The sequence below is a fragment of the Somniosus microcephalus genome, chromosome 13 (assembly GCF_052327205.1).
Source record: "Somniosus microcephalus isolate GS21.2 chromosome 13, FLI_Smic_1.0, whole genome shotgun sequence".
In the NCBI taxonomy this organism is placed as follows: domain Eukaryota; kingdom Metazoa; phylum Chordata; class Chondrichthyes; order Squaliformes; family Somniosidae; genus Somniosus; species Somniosus microcephalus.
This window is the reverse complement of record NC_140999.1, coordinates 188,156,190-188,177,051: the sequence shown is the minus strand read 5'-3', so window position 1 is coordinate 188,177,051 and position 20,862 is coordinate 188,156,190. Positions and strand designations below refer to the sequence as shown.

General features: G+C 48.9%; 1 protein-coding gene across 2 annotated transcripts in view; it reads right to left on the bottom strand.

The window, feature by feature from the left end:
* The window catches only part of oser1 (oxidative stress responsive serine-rich 1), a 59,360-nt gene that overhangs the window by 15,965 nt on the left and 22,533 nt on the right, over window positions 1-20,862 (bottom strand). The window contains exon 2 of one of the 2 annotated variants that reach the window (XM_086005845.1): window positions 14,341-14,459. The exons of the other annotated variant lie outside the window; for it this stretch is intronic. The gene's annotated coding sequence lies outside the window, so the exon portion shown is untranslated. The remainder of the gene's footprint in view (window positions 1-14,340; window positions 14,460-20,862) is intronic. 2 annotated transcript variants of the gene reach the window in all.

Sequence of the window (20,862 nt, the reverse complement as noted above, 5' to 3'; positions counted from 1 at the left end):
TTTCTATGTGAAAGAGAACACGCAAGCTAATCTGGTAAAAAGCACAGGCTAGGCACGAGATCGCAGCAAGGTCCAGTAGTACTATAAAGAGGGGCAAAACAGGCCCAGAACCCCACCTTGACAGAGGCCACACCGAGATTCGACCCACCTCGGATGCTGACCGACCCATTCCACATTTCCAGAAGGAAAATGTGAATATAGGGAGGCCTCAAGTTAAAGTCAATCTTCTGACGAGAGAGATACAGAATTCCCAAGAGAAAGATGAGATCCTGTTCATCAAGCTTGTGTTGACTTTGGTCGGAGCAGCGTAGGAAACCAAAGACAGACATCAGAATGGCAGTTAAAGTGACCAGCCACAGGGAAGTCAGATCATTTTGTGGACAGGACAGAGGCACCTAATCTTCATACGGTCTCCCCAAAGTATAGGGGACCACACCATCAGCAGTGAATAAAGTATACGACATTGAAGGAAGCACATACAAGATTGCCATCTCACATGGGTAGACAGACAGACTTGCATTTATATAGCGCCTATCATGACCACAGGGCATCCCAAACCGCTTTACAACCAATGAAGTACCTTAGGCACCGTCAGTGTTCCTTGCAAGGCGGGTGGCCGCACAGCCAGCTTTTCAATGTAAAAACCGCGCATGCGTGCCACTTTGAATAGCCCACGCAGCCCCTTAAAGGGGCCGCGAAGGGCCAAGAGAGACAGGGAACACAGGTTACTGCTGTAATGTAGGAAACGTGGCAGCCAATTTGCATACAGCAAGATCCCACAAACAGCAATGAGATAAATGACCAGATCATCGGTTTTAGTGATGTTGGTTGAGGGTTACCATTGAATCTGCTTCCACCACCCTTTTGGTCAGTGCATTCCAGATCACAACAAATCGTTGCATAAAAAAATGCTCATCTCCCCTCTGTTCTTTTGTCAATTACATTAAATCATTGTCCAGTGGTTACTGATTGTCCTGCCAGTGGAAACAGTGTCTCCCGACTTTTACATAGAATTACAGCACAGAAACGAGCTATTCAACCCAACTGGTTCATGCCGGTGTTTATGCTCCACATGAGCCTCCTCCCACCCCTCTTCATCTGATCCCATCAATATAGCCTTCTCTATTTACTATCAAATCCCCATATAATTGTTGAACACCTTTTATTACATTTTCCCTCAACCTTCACTGCTCCAAGGAGAACAATCCCCAGCTTCTCTGGTCTCTCCACATAACTGAAGCCCCTCAGCCCTGGCACCATGCTAATAAATCGCCTTTGCATCCCCTCCTTCCGAAAGTGAAGTGCCTAGAATTTGATACAATACTCCAGCTGAAGCCTAATCAATGATTTTCAAAGGTTCAGCATAACTTCCTTGCTTTTGCACTCGATGACTATTTCTAAAGCCAAGGACCTGTATTTTTTTTTGAACAAAACAGCCTGATCTGCTTGTCCTGCCATCTTCACAGATTTTTGTATGTATCCCCCCCGCCCGCCCCCAACCTCACTGAGGTTCAATGTTCCCTTTCATTTTTTGGGGGTGTGCGGCCCCTTTAAGGGGTTGCGTGGCCCATTCAAAATTCCACCCATGCGCGGTTTTTCCCATGTAAAAGCCGGTGAGCCGGCTGTGCGGAAGCTCCCGAGTGCTGACAGGCCGAACGTTGCCCAGGTCTCTCTGTTCCTGCACCCTCTTTAAAATTGTACCATTTTAGTTTATATGTCAAATCAAAAGCACTTGTCACCAGGGTGAGACATGGCAGCAGAGAGAGGAGGTTCCTTTGTCAGCAGACACCCGAAAACCCATTCTGGAAAGAGCCCAAAGTAAAGCCTGCGCTGGTCTCACAGGACACTTGGGGGCCTTGGCATCCGTTGATGGGGAGGTTCTAGTGAGAGCTGGCAACAGGCTGTTGTATTTTCACATTTTTGGAACTTGTTCTTTAAAAATGTATTTTTTTTTTAAAGTCTCAATTAACAGCAAGAATCTTCAATGGTATTTACGTTCTCAATCTTGCAACAGAGTAACCAGCACTCATGTCACTGGACTGACAGAAAATTCAAAATTCAAAGAGAGATACACAATTTAGAAACATAGAAGATAGGACCAGGAGTAGGCCATTCGGCCCCTCGAGCCTGCTCCGCCATTTAATGAGATCATGGCTGATCATCTAAATTCAGTACCCTGTCCCTGCTTTCTCCCCATATCCCTTGATCCCTTTAGCCTCAAGAAATATATCTAACTCCTTCTTGAATATATTTAATGAATTGGCCTCTACTGCCTTCTGTGGTAGAGAATTCCACAGGTTCACCACTCTCTGGGTGAAGAAATTCCTCCTCATCTCTGTCCTAAATGGCTTACCCCTTATCTTTAGACTGTGATCCCTGGTTCTGGACTCCCCCGCCATGGGGAACATCCTTCCTGCATATAGTCTGTCTAGTCCTGTTAGAATGTTGTAAGTTTCAATGAGATCCCCTCTCATTCTTCTAAACTCTTAGCAAATAGAAGCCTAATCGACCCAATCGTCATTCCTGCCATCCCAGGTATCAGTCTGGTGAATCTTCGCTGCACTCCCTCCATGGCAAGAACATCCTTCCTCAGATAAGGCGATAAAGGTCTCCTTTATAGCACAGAGACAGCTCACTAGGAGATAAATTATATTGCGTAGATTTTCATAATGTACTTTCCACATACTTTAATTGAGATACACTGACAGCTTTGGAGTTTCCCAGCAAAAAGGTTTGATAAAATGTGCAGAGTTTTGGTGTTTGGCTAACTTCCTACTGGGTCACATGACTGCAATTTTACAAAGGGTTGATCAATGGCCTAACCCAACAAATTCAGTGGAAACACCAAGTTGGATTACTCATTGGCACTCTCCCAAAATTACTTGCAATACTTGGAAATGCAGTTTTAATTACCAGTGTAAAGGGATGAAAACCCACTAAAAAGGCTGCAACTTATGCACAACAACAAAGTGCTCCTCCCATCCAGAAAGATATCTCAAAGTGCTTTACAAAGAAGGGGGTGGAGTAATTAGTGAGCAGGAGGGAAAAGAGGAAGGCAGAAGGTTTAGGGCAGAGTGCCAAAAGATACAGTTGGGGAAAATGAGAGTTTTGAGGAAGTTTTTTGCAAACACAAGCTGCAAGGTGGAAGGAGTTCCGAAGGGCAAGGACAGTGTCTGACAAAGTGGTCACGGGAGATCAACTAGTACAGGAAACGCTTTGGTATCCGGCACCGACAGGACCGGCGTGTTGCCGGTTGATCAAAAATTCCGGATAACGGAGAGGGTTATCTACCGAGGCTATTTTTAACAAAGAAAAATTTTTAAAAATCAAGAAATGTGCAGTATACAGTAATTGGGTACTCACCTACAGAATGTTGTGTTAAATGGATGGTGGAAGATGCTTGATTAAGTACAGTACTGCCAGTTGAGGGTAACGCAATGCAATGACTACCAGCAGCGTGGGGGAGACACAGTACCCCTGTAAAATGGCGGATCAGAAGAGACTACCGGCAGCGCGGGAGAGTCAGACTCCTGTTATTGAGGTGTTCCGACTCCCGACAGCGCCAAGAAGCCGAGTAGTGGCAGTTTGGAGAACTACCCCCACTGACTAACTCGGCCACCGCGGGAGACTCGGACTCAGCAACATTGCCGGTTATTGAGGTGTTGTTTTCGGAGTGAGAATTTTGCCGGTTAAGAGAGAATTCCGGATACTTAGGTGCCGTTTAAACGAGTTTCCTGTATATTAAAATGAATATGACCATCTCGTAACCCAGAGAGTGCAGCAGATAAATGTACAGCACTGCGTGATGCTGAATCATACATGCCAATGGGTAGTGATAGAACATTACAACTGGCCTTCAACTCCCTGGGAAAATATGGCGATTCCAAAGTTTTCTTTAAAGTAGAATGATTTAAAACATGAAATGGCAGAGCAGACCTATAAAAAGTCAATAAACTTAGATTCCATAGAAAGTAATTTTAAAAGTTGCAGCTGTGACAATGAGGAAGTTATTTTTTGTTTGTTTATAAGATGTGGGCGTCGCTGGCAAGGCCAGCATTTATTGCCCATTCCTAATTGCCCTCGAGAAGGTGGTGGTGAGCCGCCTTCTTGAACCGCTGCAGTCTGTGTGGTGAAGGTGCTCCCACAGTGCAGTTAGGGAGGGAGTTCCAGGATTTTGACCCAGCGACGATGAAGGAATGGCGATATACTTCCAAGTCAGGATGGTGTGTGACTTGGAGGGGAACTTGGAGGTGGTGGTGTTCCCATGCACCTGCTGCCCTTGTCCTTCTAGGTGGAAGAGGTCGCGGGTTTGGGAGGTGCTGCTGAAGAAGCCTTGGCGAGTTGCTGCAGTGCATCTTGTAGATGGTACACATTGTAGCCACGGTGCACCGGTGGTGGAGGGAGTGAATGTTTAAGGTGGTGGATGGGGTGCAAATCAAGCGGGCTGCTTTGTCTTGGATGGTGTCGAGCTTCGAGTGTTGTTGGAGCTGCACTCATCTAAGCAAGTGGAGAGTATTCCATCACACTGCTTACTTGTGCCTTGTAGATGGTGGAAAGTGTAGTGTATGTACCTTTAAGACAGAACTACTTTTACAGCTCCTGTATACTGTAGTACCGGCAGTGACCACACCTGTATATAAGCCTTGCGCATGCCTCTGTACCCCCAGTCTTGAGACTACCCTCCTCCAGTAAATACCTGTTGATTGTTAAGTTACAGCATCCGTGTGGTTATTGAAAAGCATCATACTCTCAGAATCACGGATCTAACAGTGGCGACGAGTGTCGATTCGAATCTACCTGCAACTCTGCATTTCCCTTCGAGGATTCGCTCCGGGAGGGCGGTGGAAGAAAGTCGAGGCCAGAAACACGGGCGTCGACCACGAGCAACCGCCCAGTCGTCCGGCAGAGAGTGAACATCGCAGGGGAGGCTGTGGAGAGCCGGGCTTGGTTCCCCAGCCACGACGATCAGCAAGAGACTGACGACAGGTACAGCGCAGACCCTTCCCGGACAGCGGCGGCTGGAGCCGACCGACGGCGGAGACAAAGCCGAGCAGCGTCGACCGCATAAGACAGAGGGTGAAGCGCACAGGGCGCAGCCGGGGGTTGAAAACCGAGCGGCGTCGAGAGAAAAAAAAAAACGGAGAGAGAGGGTAAAGCAACAGCCGGGTTCAGGACCGAGCAGCGGAAACGGGGGAAAAAAAAAAACGCGCAGAGCACGGCCAGGGCTCAAGGGCTGAATAGTGTCCACGGGGAGAAGAAGGGAGAGCGCGGGAGACGCCAATGAGCCGCGGAGAAGGAAGAGCGCGGGAGACGCCATTTTGAGAAGCCGCAGCGGAGAAGAAGGGCGAGCGCGGGAAGGAAGGAAAGCGCAGAAGACGCCATTTTGGGCCAGCGGAGAAGAAGGGGAAGCGCGGAAGACGCCATTTTTGACAGTTAAATCACACCCAGGGATGCCGAAGAGTGGCAGTATCTCTACGTTCGACAATGAAGTCGAAGATTGGGCGACATATGTGGAACGTATTGAGGTGTACTGCAGGGCGAATGAAGTGCCAGATGCTAGGAAAGCACTGGTTTTGTTAAATTCCATGGGTGCAAAAACTTATGGGTTACTGCGAAACCTAATAACCCCAGAGAAGCCGGTGAACAAGAATTTCGAAAGCATAGTAGAAATCCTACAGGACCACTTAAACCCCACACCGCTGCTGATAGCAGAACGATTTAAGTTCCATAAAAGGAACCAACACAAAGGCGAAAGCAATACTGAGTACCTAACGGAACTACGCAAGCTATCGAAACACTGCCAGTTTGGAGCGGGACTAGCAGATACGTTAAGGGACAAGTTTGTGTGTGGGCTGCAAAGTGAAGGAACCCAGAAACGGCTTCTATCGGAAAAGGATCTTACGCTGGACAAGGCTTTCAGTATGGCAGTATCACACGAAGCAGCCGCAAGGGGCGCTGCAGAGATACAACGGAGACTGCAAGAATATGGCACCAATGAAATGTCCTATGGAACAGGGAAGTGCTATCGCTGCGGCAGAACAACACATGACCAGAAGGATTGTTGGTTCAAGGGCCAAGTGTGCAGACAGTGTGGAAAAGCAGGACACATAGCAAGAGTCTGCAGGTCTGGGAAGAAAACCAACAGTAAGAAATCTCCACAGGAGAAGTACAAAAAGGTACACCAGGTGATGGACAGTAGTTCAGACGAACAGAAAAGTGACACAGACTCCGGAAGCAAGGAGCTGGGTTGTCTGAAACTACATAAGGTAACCAAAATGGAGGATCACCAGACTATCTGGGTTACACTCAAGATAGACGGAGTCCAAGTGAAAATGGAATTGGACACAGGATCAGCCCTAAGTCATAAACGAAAGGGACTATAAGCGGCTATTTTCACATATACCCTTGAAAGCTACAGAGATTGTCTTGAAGACGTACACGGGGCAAAAAGTCTACCCCAAAGGAAAAATAAGGGTGAAAGTGATATATAAAGGCCAGGAAATACCTAAAATGGATATATATGTATTGCCAGATGGAGGACCACCACTGCTAGGACGTGAATGGATCCGGAAGATACAATTAGATTGGCATTCCATACAGGCACTGAAGGTTGAGGCCAAAAAGGGTGACGACGTCACACCTGGACGACTGTCAAAAATGCTAACTGACGCAAAAGAAGTGTTCCAGGAGGGACTCGGAACACTAAAAGGCATAACAGCAACGATTAAAATAGAGGAAAATGCAAGCCCAAAGTTTCTTAAGGCCAGACCAGTGCCTTATGCAATCAGACCAGCTGTCGAAGCAGAGCTGGAAGGGTTGGAACGTTCAGGAGTACTGTCCAAAGTAGACTGGAGCGAGTGGGCTACACCCATCGTTCCTGTAATGAAGAGGTCGTTGAGTAATACGCCTGGGGAACCAAAGAAGGTCCGCATCTGTGGGGATTTTAAGGTGACAGTGAACACAGTCCTTCACACGGTACAATATCCGCTTCCACGAATTGAGGATATTTTCGCCTCGCTATCTGGAGGTAAACGCTTCAGCAAAATTGATCTAGCCCAGGCGTACTTGCAAATGGAGGTAGAAGAAGCTTCGAAACACTACCTTACGATTAACACTCATAAAGGTCTCTATCAATACAACCGGCTGGTGTTCGGGGTAGCATCGGCTCCAGCTATTTGGCAAAGGGCAATGGATCAAGTCCTGCAAGGGATTCCAGGGACCCAGTGTTATTTGGACGACATCCTGGTCACGGGCGAAAATGACAGTGATCACCTCACCAACTTGGAGAAGGTGCTCGCCAGATTAAAGGAGTATGGGCTACGAGCTAATCGCCACAAGTGCGAGTTTTTCCAGAAACAGATCTCGTATTGTGGCCACGTCATCGATGAAGAGGGGTTACATAAGTCCCCTGAAAAGATTGAGGCAGTAGTCAAGGCTCCAGCACCGGAAAATGTGTCACAACTGAGGTCGTTCCTCGGGCTGGTAAACTACTACCACAAGTTCTTACCGAATTTGTCGACGGTATTACACCCACTGAACACCCTACTACAAACAGGGGTACCATGGAAGTGGAATGACGAACGTAGACGAGCTTTCCAGCAGTGTAAAGAATTGATCACATCAAAAGAGGTGTTGGCCCATTTCAACCCAGCACTACCAATTCGTTTGGCATGTGATGCATCACCCTATGGTACTGGAGCGGTGCTGTCACACAAATTCCCAAACGGGTTGGATAGGCCAGTAGCCTTTGCGCCTCGGTCACTAACCTCAGCCGAGTGCAACTACGCCCAGATTGACAGGGAGGCCCTCAGCCTAGTATGGGGAGTAAAAAAATTCAACCACTATCTGCATGGGCAGAAGTTCACCTTGCTGACTGACCACCAACCACTTGTCTCCATCTTTAATCCTAAGAAGGGCGTTCCAGTGATGACTGCACAACGGTTACAAAGATGGCCCCTGTTTCTAGGGGCGAATCAATATGAAATAGAATATAAAGGCACGAAACAGCATGGAAACGCTGATGGGCTATCGCGCCTGCCACTGCCTACTGTGGAGGAAGCACCAGCAGTGGACCCTATCGAGATATTTTATTCGTCAATAATTGAACGATTGCCAGTAACGAACGCGGATATAGAGGAGACCCGCAATGATCCGACGCTGTCTCGGGTATATGATTTGATGGTGAGGGGATGGCCAACACATGGTGACTCACTGTTGCCAGCATTCTCACCCAGAAGAGAACAGCTGTCAGTATGCCAGGGGACAGTGATGTGTGGATCCAGAGTGGTGATTCCACCCAAGTTAAGGGAGAGAGTACTAAATGAGCTACATGAAGGTCATCTGGGGGGGGGGGGAGTGAAAATGAAAAGCCTTGCTAGGGCTTATGTGTGGTGGCCAGGAATCGATCAACAAATCGAAGACCTAACCAAGAGCTGCTCAGGATGCCAGAAGGTCTAAAATGCACCACATGCCCCTCTACACCCATGGGAGTGGCCCTCCTCTCCATGGCAACAGGTGCATATTGATTTCGCTGGTCCATTCATGGACTCAATGTTCTTAATAGCAGTGGATGCTCATTCAAAGTGGCCTGAGGTGATAAAAATGTCCTCAACCACTACAGAAAAAACGATTGCAGTCCTACGGACCATATTTGCCAGAAACGGCTTGCCAGAGCAGATTTGCTCTGATAATGGACCAAAGTTTGTGTCCGAAGAGTTTCGAAAATTTATGAAAAGGAATGGGGTAAGGCATTACGCATCCACCCCGTATCATCCAGCCACAAATGGATTGGCTGAGAGGTTCGTACAAACCTTTAAGAAGGCGATAAAGGCCATGTGCGACGATGAAATTCCACTACAGCATAAGGTGGACAATTTCTTATTAGCCTACCGAAACGCGACACATGCATTTACCAACCAGACCCCGGCCATGATGTTCTTTAACCGAAGGTTGAGATCTCGTCTGGACTTGCTCAGACCAAATGTGCGAAGAAATGTTGAGGATAAACAATTCCAGCACATCAATGAGAAGCCGACAAGGAGCTTCAATGTAGGACAACCAGTCTTGGCCCGTGACTACTGAACAGAGAAATGGCAACCCGGGACGATATGCACAAGGCAGGGGCCATTAATGTACACAGTGGATGTCGGGGAGAACATTGTGAGACGCCACGTCGATCAGATCTTAGCGTCACAGGAACGAGTCAACCCCATGTCTCGAGTACCTGGGGATGAACCCGACATACCGGTAGCATCTACCTCAGAACCAGTAGCAGTGGAAACCGATGAACTACCCCATGAAAAGGGGCCAGAATCGCCTCCGCACCAAGAACAAGAACCTCAGGAAAGGCGCTATCCCGAAAGGATCAGGAAGCCGCCCCAAAGACTGAATCTATAAATGGACTATTGTTGTTTAATGTACATGTTAAAGTGTTAATTGTTATTTGAATATTAGGGGTACTACTAATCTAAAAGGAGAGGAATTGTAGTGTATGTACCTTTAAGACAGAACTACTTTTACAGCTCCTGTATACTGTAGTACTGGCAGTGACCACACCTGTATATAAGCCTTGCGCATGCCTCTGTACCCCCAGTCTTGAGACTACCCTCCTCCAGTATATACCTGTTGATTGTTAAGTTACAGCATCCGTGTGGTTATTGAAAAACATCATACTCTCAGAATCACGGATCGAACAGAAAGGCTTTGGGGAGTCAGGAGGTGAAACACTCACCACAGAATACCCAGCCTCTGACCTGCTCTTGTTGCTACAGTATGTGTGTGGCTGGTCCAGTTAAGTTTCTGGTCAATGGTGACCCCCAGGGTGTTGATGGTAGGGGATTCGGCGATGGTAATACCATTGAATGTCAAGGGGAGGTAGTTAGACTCTCGCTTGTTGGAGATAGCCATTGCCAGGCAATGACTGTGGCGCGAATGTTACCTGCCACTCATCAGCCCAAGCCTGAACGCTGTTGTCGGGGCCCATAGCCTTTGCTGTATCCAGTGCGCTCAGCCGTTTCTTGATATCGCGTGGAGTGAATCGAATTGACTGAAGATTGGCTTCTGTGATGGTGGGGACCTTAGGAGTAGGCCGATATGGGTCATCCACTCAGCACTTCTGGCTGAAGATGGTTGCAAACGCTTCAGCCTTGTCTTTTGCACTCATGTGCTGGGCTCCACCATCACTGAGGATGGGGATATTCATGGAGCCTCCTCCTCCAGTTAGTTGTTTAATGGTTCCCATCATTCACGACTAGCTGTGGCAGGACTGCAGAGCTTTGATCTGATCCGTTGATTGTGGGATCGCTTAGCCTGTCCATAGCATGCTGCTTCCACTTTTTAGCATGCATGTAGTCCTGTGTTGTAGCTTCCCCAGGTTGGCACCTCATTTTTAGGTATGCCTGGTGCTGCTCCTGGCATGCTCTTCTACACTCCTTATTGAACCAAGGCTGGTCCCCTGGCTTGGTGGTAATGGTAGTGTGAGGGATATGCCTGGCCAGGAGGTTATAGATTGTGGTGGAATACAATTCTGCTGCTACAGCGCCTCATGGATGCCCAGTTTTGAGCTGCTAGATCTGTTCTGAATCTATCCCATTTAGCACAGCGATAGTGCCACACAACTTAGTGTGAAGACGGGACTTCGTCTCCACAATGACAGTGGTGGTCACTGCTACCAATACGGTCATGGACAGATGCATCTGTGACAGGTAGATTGGTGAGGGCGAGGTCAAGTAGGTTTTTCCCTCGTGTTGGTTCTCTCACCACCTGTCACAGGCCCAGACTGGCAGCTATGTCCTTCAGGACTCGGCCAGTGCCCTTGCTACTCTCAGTGCTTCTTCCAAGTGGTGTTCAACATGGAGGAGTACTGATTCAGTTGAGGGAGGGCAGTGGGTGGTAATCAGCAGGAGGTTTCCCATGCTTGGAGATTTCATGGGGTTCGGAGTCAATGCTGAGGACTCCTTCCCGACTGTATACTACTGTGCCAGGGATGGTGACGGAGGAGTTTGGGACATTGGCTGAAAGGTATGATTCTGTGAGTATGACTATGTCAGGCTGTTACTTGGTCAGTCTGTGGGACAGCTCTCCCAATTTTGGACTTTGCAGGGTCGACTGGGCTGGGTGTGCCATTGCCATGTCCGTAGCCAGTGCATCCGGTTTCATTCTTTTTATGGTTTGTCGTGGCTTTTGTTTGTTACAACTGAGTGGCTTGCTAGGCCATTTCAGAGGGCAGTTAAGAGTCTGGAGTCACATATAAGCTAGACCAGGTAAGGACAGGAGATTTCTTTCCCGAAAGGACATTAATGAACCAGATGGGTTTTTACGACAATCCGATAGTTTCATGGTCACCATTACTGATACTTTAATTTAAATTCCCCAGCTGCCGTGGTGGAATTTGAACTCACGTCTCTGGATCATTAGTCCAGGCCTCTAGATTACTAGCCTAGTGACATTACCACTATGCTACTGTTCCCGTCCTTATCTAATCCCTCCCACCACCCAAATATATAGATGGAACTAAACTGAAATCTGTGCTTCCCCTCAGTTACAAAATGCAAGACACAGACTCAAATACACAAGAAAAATGCACATAGCTGATAAGAACTTAGAAGGCTAGGAGACAAGACAGCGGGTGATATATATGTAGTTTGTCCGATAGTGAAGAAAACTACTCTCTTCACCCTGAATACCGAGCTATAAGGAGAATCCATTACAAGGAGAAAGGCCCCATCTAAGAGAAACATACAAAGGAAGCAGCACGTTCCAGACATGGAACACCTCAAGATGTAAAATATCTCAAATCTGAGGTTTATTTACTCAAAGCAATGACTCCAACACGAAAGAATGGCATCAATCACAGCTCTAGAGTCTAAAGCTTTAGTCAAGGCAACTTAACACTGTAGAAGTCACTTTGTCCACATACATCTCACCTTGAAGGTTTACACACAAAAAAGGTCTTGTTGCTGATCAGATTCTAAATACACAGACATTTAACTCGTTGATCAATTGTGTTGTTTCAGCATTTCAAAATTCTCATCCTTCTTTTCAAATCCCTCCATGGCCTCGCCCCTCCCTATCTCTAATCTCCTCCAGCCACACAACCCACCAAGATCTCTGCGCTCCTCTAATTCTGGCCTCAAGCATCCCTGATTGTAATCGCTCAACCACTGGCGGCCGTGCCTTCAGCTGCCAAGGTCCAACGCTCTGGAATTCCCTCCCTAAACCTCTCCGCCTCGCTACCTCTTTCCTCCTTTAAGTCGCTCCTTAAAACCTACCTCTTTGACCAAGCTTTTGGTCACCTGCCCTACTATCTCCTTATGTGGCTCGGAGTCAAATTTTGTTTTATAACACTCCTGTGACGTGCCATGGGATGTTTTACGTTAAAGGCGCTATATAAATACAATAGTTGTTGTTGTTTTGCTGCGTCTTTTAGCATATGTTTATTATTTAACATGAATAAAGCTGAACAGTTTTTAGCCTGCATTAATTTCTCTGATGGCATACTGTCTTCTGCTTTTTGGAAGGAATGGGAAAATTGCTCAGGGCTTTGCACATATTCCCCCAATGAATAAATTAACATGATTAGAGGTCTATTATATCTGGGTAAGTCAGCCTGCAAAGGGGATGTACAAGGGCTCGCGTTTCCATTCATAGGAGATTTGGTCTGCTCATGGGAATTGCCATGAACAGCAGGCTATAAACAGAAATCAAAAATGTTGGGGAAAAGCCCAAATTGAAACAGTGGTCACTGGAGCAGTGTGACACCACTCATCTATATTAAAAAAAAAATGCTGGAAACACTCAGCAGGTCAGGCAGCATCCGTGGAGACTGCATATCGCACAAAAAGGCAGGCATAGCTGGGGCAACACCTTTAAATTGGAGGAAGTGCGTGGAGTCAAAGGAGAAGTTGTTCAATGTGAGAACAAGTTCAGCCAGGTAGAGGAGGGTGGTGGTGGATGGGGACTGGTTGAGCCTCTGTTCAAGGAAGAAGCGGAGCGCCATCAGGCCATCCTGGTGGGGGATGGAGGTGTAGAGGGATTGGACGTTCAGTGAAAAGGAGACAGTTGGGGCCAGGAAACTGGAAACTGTTAAAGTGGCGGAGGGCGTCGGAAAAGTCGCGAATGTAGGTGGGAAGAGACTGGATAAGGGGAGAAAAGAAAGTCGAGATAGGAAGAAATCAGTTCCATGGGGCAAGAACAGGCTGAAACGATGGGTCTACCAGGGCAGCCCAGTTTGTGGATCTTGGGAAGGAGGTAGAAGCAGGTTGTGCAGGGTTGGGGAACTATGAGGTTGACAGCCATGGAGGGAAGATCTCCAAAGGAGAGGCGGTCAGTGACGGTCTTGGAAACAATGGCTTGATGTTTGGTCCGCCTGGACCATGACCACACTACCATTTACAGGAAACTCTTTAGTATCCGGCACCGACGTGTTGCCGGTTGATCAAAAATTCCGGATGACGGAGAGGGTTATCTACCAAGGCTATTTTTAACAGTAATTGGGTACTCACCTACAGAATGTTGTGTTAAATGGATGGCCAGTTGAGGGTAATGCAATGCAATGACTACCAGCAGTGTGGGAGACACACAGTACCTCTGTAAAATGGCGGATCAGAAGAGACTACCGGCAGCGCGGTAGAGTCAGACTCCTGTTACAGGGGTATTGAGGTGTTCGGGCTTCCGACAACGTCAAGAAGCCGAGTAGTGGCAGTTTGGAGAACTACCCCCACTGACTAACTCAGCCACCGCTGGAGACTCGGACTCGGCAACATTGCCGGTTATTGAGGTGTTGTTTTCGGAGTATGAATTTTGCCGGTTAATAGAGAATTCCGGATATTTAGGTGCCGTTTAAACGAGAGTTTCCTGTAGTTCCTTTATATCAATTTTCATACTCTTATTAGTCACTACATAACTGGATCACACAGTTTGTGGTGTGGTAGTCATACAACTCATACAGCCAACTGAGTGTGCGCGCATGTGCGGGAGCGTGACGGCTCCCCATGTAACCTGCAGTCGGTATCAAAACAAGAAGCCCGGAGCCACGTGGAGTATACAATAGTCATCAGGAGCTGCATACAGAATAGGCACTGTAGCAGAAGGAGCAGGGAAATGAAGAAATTGACATCCTCCACAACAAGAGAAGTCTAGGTTTTTGCTCACTAGATCACAATGAAGTATCACAATGTAGCTCTTGCTCCTTTCAAATGGTGCAATCTTACATTTCGTCCCTGTCCCAATAACTTTTGCTTAACAGAGATTCAGAATTTTTTTTTAATTAATACCGCAACTACATCAATTTATCTTCCAACTACATGTCCATTTTTCTTCTTTCTCCAATTTAAGTCCTACCTTTAAGCAGTCGTACAAGCAACTGGAATTTCCCTCATTTAGTTTCTCGAAGTCACTGATCTGAATCTTTCTCTTACTTTCATTTTCTATGCAGCCTGGTGAAACACTGACTAGTTTTCCTTGCATGTGGAAAAAAAGAGAGAAGTTTGTAAACAACTTGACATTTTTAATACATGCACTCAAAAAAAAACATTTTCAACATAGGACCAGGAAATTCTAATTCACAAAATCCAGCAAATAAGATCTACCTCCCATTATATAATTGACATTTCAGTAAATATTCTACTTTGCATTCCTTTATTTAGATATACAAAAATATCCATAAAACCAGCAGCTTAGTTTGTTACCACGTTTCTATAGATTGGCTCCACAGGTCGAATTAAAGTACCACACAAAACATTGTGTGATCGTCCAGTTATACAATGACTAATGTAACCGAGGTCCATTATTAAAGGAACTAAATTGAGGATCTACCTTACTTTGTACAAAAGTTATGCAGGAATGCAGTAGTTACCTGTAAGATTAAGCAGGTATGATAACAGGTGAATGCATGAACACTGAAAGTGTAGTGTCTGAAATAAGTACGTGATCAAAAGTTCTGCTTGTGTGCAATCAGGAAAAATGCACATCATTAAATTCCCACATCTTGTACAACTGAACATTGAAGGCAAATAGAACAGAAAAACAGACTTTGATCCGATGCAATTCGATCATTGTATTTGATCAATGAGGTGATTAATCAAAATGATACCCGGACTTCAAGGGTTAAGTTACGAGAAGAGATTACACAAATTAGGGTTGTATTCCCTAGAATTTAGAAGGTTAAGGGGTGACCCGATTGAAGTTTCCAAGATATTAAGGGGAACAGATAGGGTAGATAGAGAGAAACTATTTCCGCTGGTTGGGGAGTCTAGGACTAGGGGGCACAGTCCAAAAATTAGAGCCAGACCTTTCAGGAGTGAAATTAGGAAACACTTCTACACACAAAAGGGTGGGAGACATTTGGAACTCTCTTCCGCAAACAGCAGTTGATGCTAGATCAATTGTTAATTTTAAATCGGAGATCGATAGCTTTCTGTTAACCAAAGGTATTAAGGGATATGGGCCAAAGACGGCTATATGGAGTTAGGTCGCAGATCAGCCATGATCACATTGAATGGCAGAACAGGCTCCAGGGGCTGAATGGCCTCCTCCTGTTCCTATGTTCCTAATAATTATATCTTGTGCTTTCCCCTAAATCCTGTAGCAAGGTGGGCTCTGTTATTTAGCCAATAAAATTGATATACCTATCAATTCAGTTCATGAAAAGCGACGAGTTAAGTTAGTAACTATAGGTTTTTATTGGCTAAATAACAGAGCCCACCCTCGTGGGTGATCGGATCCAACAAGGAGGAATACCAGCCAGTCGACCACCTTTATACCTGGGCAAGCAGGCGGAGCCATGGGCGGAGTCAGCTGTGGTCAGCCCAGGTATAACAGCGTGACAAGAGGTGACCTTGTGTAGTGATACAACAGTGTAAACAGTGATAACCATAGTGTAACGATAGTGAACGATAAAAGTGGTTTCCCACAACTATGAATGCTGAAAATCAGTGCGGTTATTAATCTGAAAAGGGGAGAGAGAGAGATTGTTGTTTTGGATGGAAATCCTTCATCAAAACACCTCAGCAGTTCCGATGAAGGGGCTTCGCCCAAAACGTCAATCTGTTCTGTTTCTCAGTTCAGCAAAACCTGATGCCCATTTCCAGCATTTTCAGTTTTAATTTTAGTAAAACTGGATTAAGTTCAAAATTCAAAACAAAATGTAATGCTGAAAATGCATTTATTAGGACTGGTACAATTACAACAACAACTGCATTTATATAGCGCCTTCAATGTAGTAAAACGCCAAGATGTTTCACAGGAGCGTTATCAAACAAAGTTTTGACACCAAGTCACACAAGGAAATAAAAAGGACAGGCGACCAAAAACTTGGGTCAAATACAGGAAACTTTGGTTCATCCGGAGGTTAACTGTCCGGAATGCTCGAGCCACCGGCAAAAATCAGGAGCCGTTTCGTTAGGTTTTTTCTTTTTGTTGCTTTTTTCCCCACCAGTCAGGCTCTGCAAGGTCTCACTGAAGCTGTTGCTAAGCTACAGAGACGCTTGCAAGGTACGGCCGACTGTTTAGAAGCTGTTAGGGTATGATGCCAGATACGGAGTTCAAAAGCTCCATATGTTTCAACATTAGCGCTGGTTTGTCCGGCAGTTTTGATGGGACGGCAACAGCTCGGTCCCGTCGGTGCCGGATAGCACAAAGTTTCCTGTAGTTGGTTTTAAGGAGTGTCTTGTAGGAGGAGATTGAAGGAGCGAGGCCGAGAGGCATAGGGAGGGAATTCCAGAGCTTGGGGCCTTGGCAGCTGAAGGCACAGCCGCAAATAGTGGAGAAATTAAAATCAGGGATGTGCAAGACGCCAGAATTGGAGGAGCGCAGATATGAGGGTTGTAGGGCTGGAGGAAGTTAGAGATAGGGAGGGGGGGGGCGAGACCATGGAGGGATTTGAAAACAAGGATGAGGATTTTTAAATTGAGGCATTGCCGGACCAGGAGCCAATGTAGGTCAGCGAGCACAGGGGGTGATGGGTGAACGGGACTGGGTGTGAGTTAGGACACGGGGCAGTGAGCGCAGGGGGTGATGGGTGAACGGGACTGGGTGTGAGTTAGGACACGGGGCAGTGAGCGCGGGGGGTGATGGGTGAACGGGACTGGGTGTGAGTTAGGACACGGGGCAGTGACCACAGGGGGTGATGGGTGAACGGGACTGGGTGTGAGTTAGGACACGGGGCAGTGAGCGCAGGGGGTGATGGGTGAACGGGACTGGGTGCGAGTTAGGACACGGGGCAGTGAGCACAGGGGGTGATGGGTGAACGGGACTTGGTGCGAGTTAGGACACGGGGCAGTGAGCGCAGGGGGTGATGGGTGAACGGGACTGGGTGTGAGTTAGGACACGGGGCAGTGAGCACAGGAGGTGATGGGTGAACGGGACTGGGTGTGAGTTAGGACACGGGGCAGTGAGCACAGGGGGTGATGGGTGAACGGGACTGGGTGTGAGTTAGGACACGGGCAGTGAGCACAGGGGGTGATGGGTGAACGGGACTGGGTGTGAGTTAGGACACAGGCAGTGAGCACAGGGGGTGATGGGTGAACGGGACTTGGTGCGAGTTAGGACACGGGGCAGTGAGCACAGGGGGTGAGGGGTGAACGGGACTGGGTGTGAGTTAGGACACGGGGCAGTGAGCACAGGAGGTGATGGGTGAACGGGACTGGGTGTGAGTTAGGACACAGGGCAGTGAGCACAGGGGGTGATGGGTGAATGGGACTGGGTGTGAGTTAGGACACAGGGCAGTGAGCACAGGGGGTGATGGGTGAACGGGACTTGGTGCGAGTTAGGACACGGGGCAGTGAGCACAGGGGGTGATGGGTGAACGGGACTGGGTGTGAGTTAGGACACAGGCAGCGAGCACAGGGGGTGATGGGTGAACGGGACTGGGTGTGAGTTAGGACACGGGGCAGTGAGCACAGGGGGTGATGGGTGAACGGGACTGGGTGTGAGTTAGGACACGGGGCAGTGAGCACAGGGGGTGATGGGTGAACGGGACTGGGTGTGAGTTAGGACACGGGGCAGTGAGCACAGGGGGTGATGGGTGAACGGGACTGGGTGTGAGTTAGGACACGGGGCAGTGAGCACAGGGGGTGATGGGTGAACGGGACTGGGTGTGAGTTAGGACACGGGGCAGTGACCACAGGGGGTGATGGGTGAACGGGACTGGGTGTGAGTTAGGACACGGGGCAGTGAGCGCAGGGGGTGATGGGTGAACGGGACTGGGTGCGAGTTAGGACACGGGGCAGTGAGCACAGGGGGTGATGGGTGAACGGGACTTGGTGCGAGTTAGGACACGGGGCAGTGAGCGCAGGGGGTGATGGGTGAACGGGACTGGGTGTGAGTTAGGACACGGGGCAGTGAGCACAGGAGGTGATGGGTGAACGGGACTGGGTGTGAGTTAGGACACGGGGCAGTGAGCACAGGGGGTGATGGGTGAACGGGACTGGGTGTGAGTTAGGACACGGGCAGTGAGCACAGGGGGTGATGGGTGAACGGGACTGGGTGTGAGTTAGGACACAGGCAGTGAGCACAGGGGGTGATGGGTGAACGGGACTTGGTGCGAGTTAGGACACGGGGCAGTGAGCACAGGGGGTGAGGGGTGAATGGGACTGGGTGTGAGTTAGGACACAGGGCAGTGAGCACAGGGGGTGATGGGTGAACGGGACTTGGTGCGAGTTAGGACACGGGGCAGTGAGCACAGGGGGTGATGGGTGAACGGGACTGGGTGTGAGTTAGGACACAGGCAGCGAGCACAGGGGGTGATGGGTGAACGGGACTGGGTGTGAGTTAGGACACGGGGCAGTGAGCACAGGGGGTGATGGGTGAACGGGACTGGGTGTGAGTTAGGACACGGGGCAGTGAGCACAGGGGGTGATGGGTGAACGGGACTGGGTGTGAGTTAGGACACGGGGCAGTGAGCACAGGGGGTGATGGGTGAACGGGACTGGGTGTGAGTTAGGACACGGGGCAGTGAGCACAGGGGGTGATGGGTGAACGGGACTTGGTGCGAGTTAGGACACGGGGCAGTGAGCACAGGGGGTGATGGGTGAACGGGACTTGGTGCGAGTTAGGACACAGGGCAGTGAGCACAGGAGGTGATGGGTGAACGGGACTGGGTGCGAGTTAGGACACGGGGCAGTGAGCACAGGGGGTGATGGGTGAACGGGGCTGGGTGTGAGTTAGGACACGGGGCAGTGAGCACAGGGGGTGAGGGGTGAAGGGGACTGGGTGTGAGTTAGGACACGGGGCAGTGAGCACAGGAGGTGATGGGTGAACGGGACTGGGTGTGAGTTTGGACACGGGGCAGTGAGCACAGGAGGTGATGGGTGAACGGGACTGGGTGTGAGTTAGGACACAGGCAGTGAGCACAGGGGGTGATGGGTGAACGGGACTCGGTGCGAGTTAGGACATGGGGCAGTGAGCACAGGGGGTGATGGGTGAACGGGACTGGGTGTGAGTTAGGACACGGGCCAGTGAGCACAGGGGGTGATGGGTGAACGGGACTTGGTGCGAGTTAGGACACGGGGCAGTGAGCACAGGAGGTGATGGGTGAACGGGACTGGGTGTGAGTTAGGACACAGGCAGTGAGCACAGGGGGTGATGGGTGAACGGGACTTGGTGCGAGTTAGGACACGGGGCAGTGAGCACAGGGGGTGATGGGTGAACGGGACTGGGTGCGAGTTAGGACACGGGGCAGTGAGCACAGGGGGTGATGGGTGAACGGGACTGGGTGTGAGTTAGGACACGGGGCAGTGAGCACAGGGGGTGATGGGTGAACGGGACTGGGTGTGAGTTAGGACACAGGCAGTGAGCACAGGGGGTGATGGGTGAACGGGACTGGGTGTGAGTTAGGACACGGGGCAGTGAGCACAGGGGGTGATGGGTGAACGGGACTGGGTGTGAGTTAGGACACGGGCAGTGAGCACAGGGGGTGAAGGGTGAACGGGACGTAGTGCGAGTTAGGACACAGGGCAGTGAGCACAGGGGGTGATGGGTGAACGGGACTTGGTGCAAGTTAGGACACGGGCAGCGAGCACAGGGGGTGATGGGTGAACGGGACTGGGTGCGAGTTAGGACACAGGCAGTGAGCACAGGGGGTGATGGGTGAACGGGACTTGGTGCGAGTTAGGACACGGGGCAGCGAGCACAGGGGGTGATGGGTGAACGGGACTTGGTGCGAGTTAGGATACGGGCAGCAGAGTTTTGAATGAGCTCAAGTTTATCTAAGTTGGAAGACGAGAGGCCGGCCAGGAGTGCATTGGAATTGTCAAGTCTAGAGGGAACAAAGGCATGAATGAGCGTTTCAGCAGCAGCTGAGGCAGGGGCAGAGACAGGTGATGTTACGGAGGTGGAAGTAGGCAGTTTTGGTGATGAAGCAGATATGTAGTCGGAAGCTCATCTCAGTGTCAAATAGGATGCCTAGGTTGCAAAGGGTCTGGTTCAGCCTCAGACAGTGTCCGGGATAGAGTTGGTGGCTAGGGAACGTTGTTTGTGGCAGGGACCGAAGACAATGGCTTTAGCCTTCCTAATATTTAGTTGTAGGGAATGTCTGCTCAGCCAGTACTGGATGTCAGACAAGCACATGACAAATCAAAGGCAGTGGAGTGGTTAAGAGAAATGGTGGTGAGGTAGAGCTGGGTGTAGTCAGCATATATGTGGAATCGGACGTTGTGTTTTCAGATGACGTGACAATCTAACGCGAATGAGAAACCAGCAGAACAGTAATTGTGCCATTCCAAAACTCAATGAAATAAATGGGAATAGAGCCACAGAAAACTTCCACACAATATATCTTGGCATCTAGAGCAATGCCCTTGTAATAAAATACAGACTCCTCTACCTCAGCATACAGGCTTTCAAACAGTCACTGTCACACTGCAC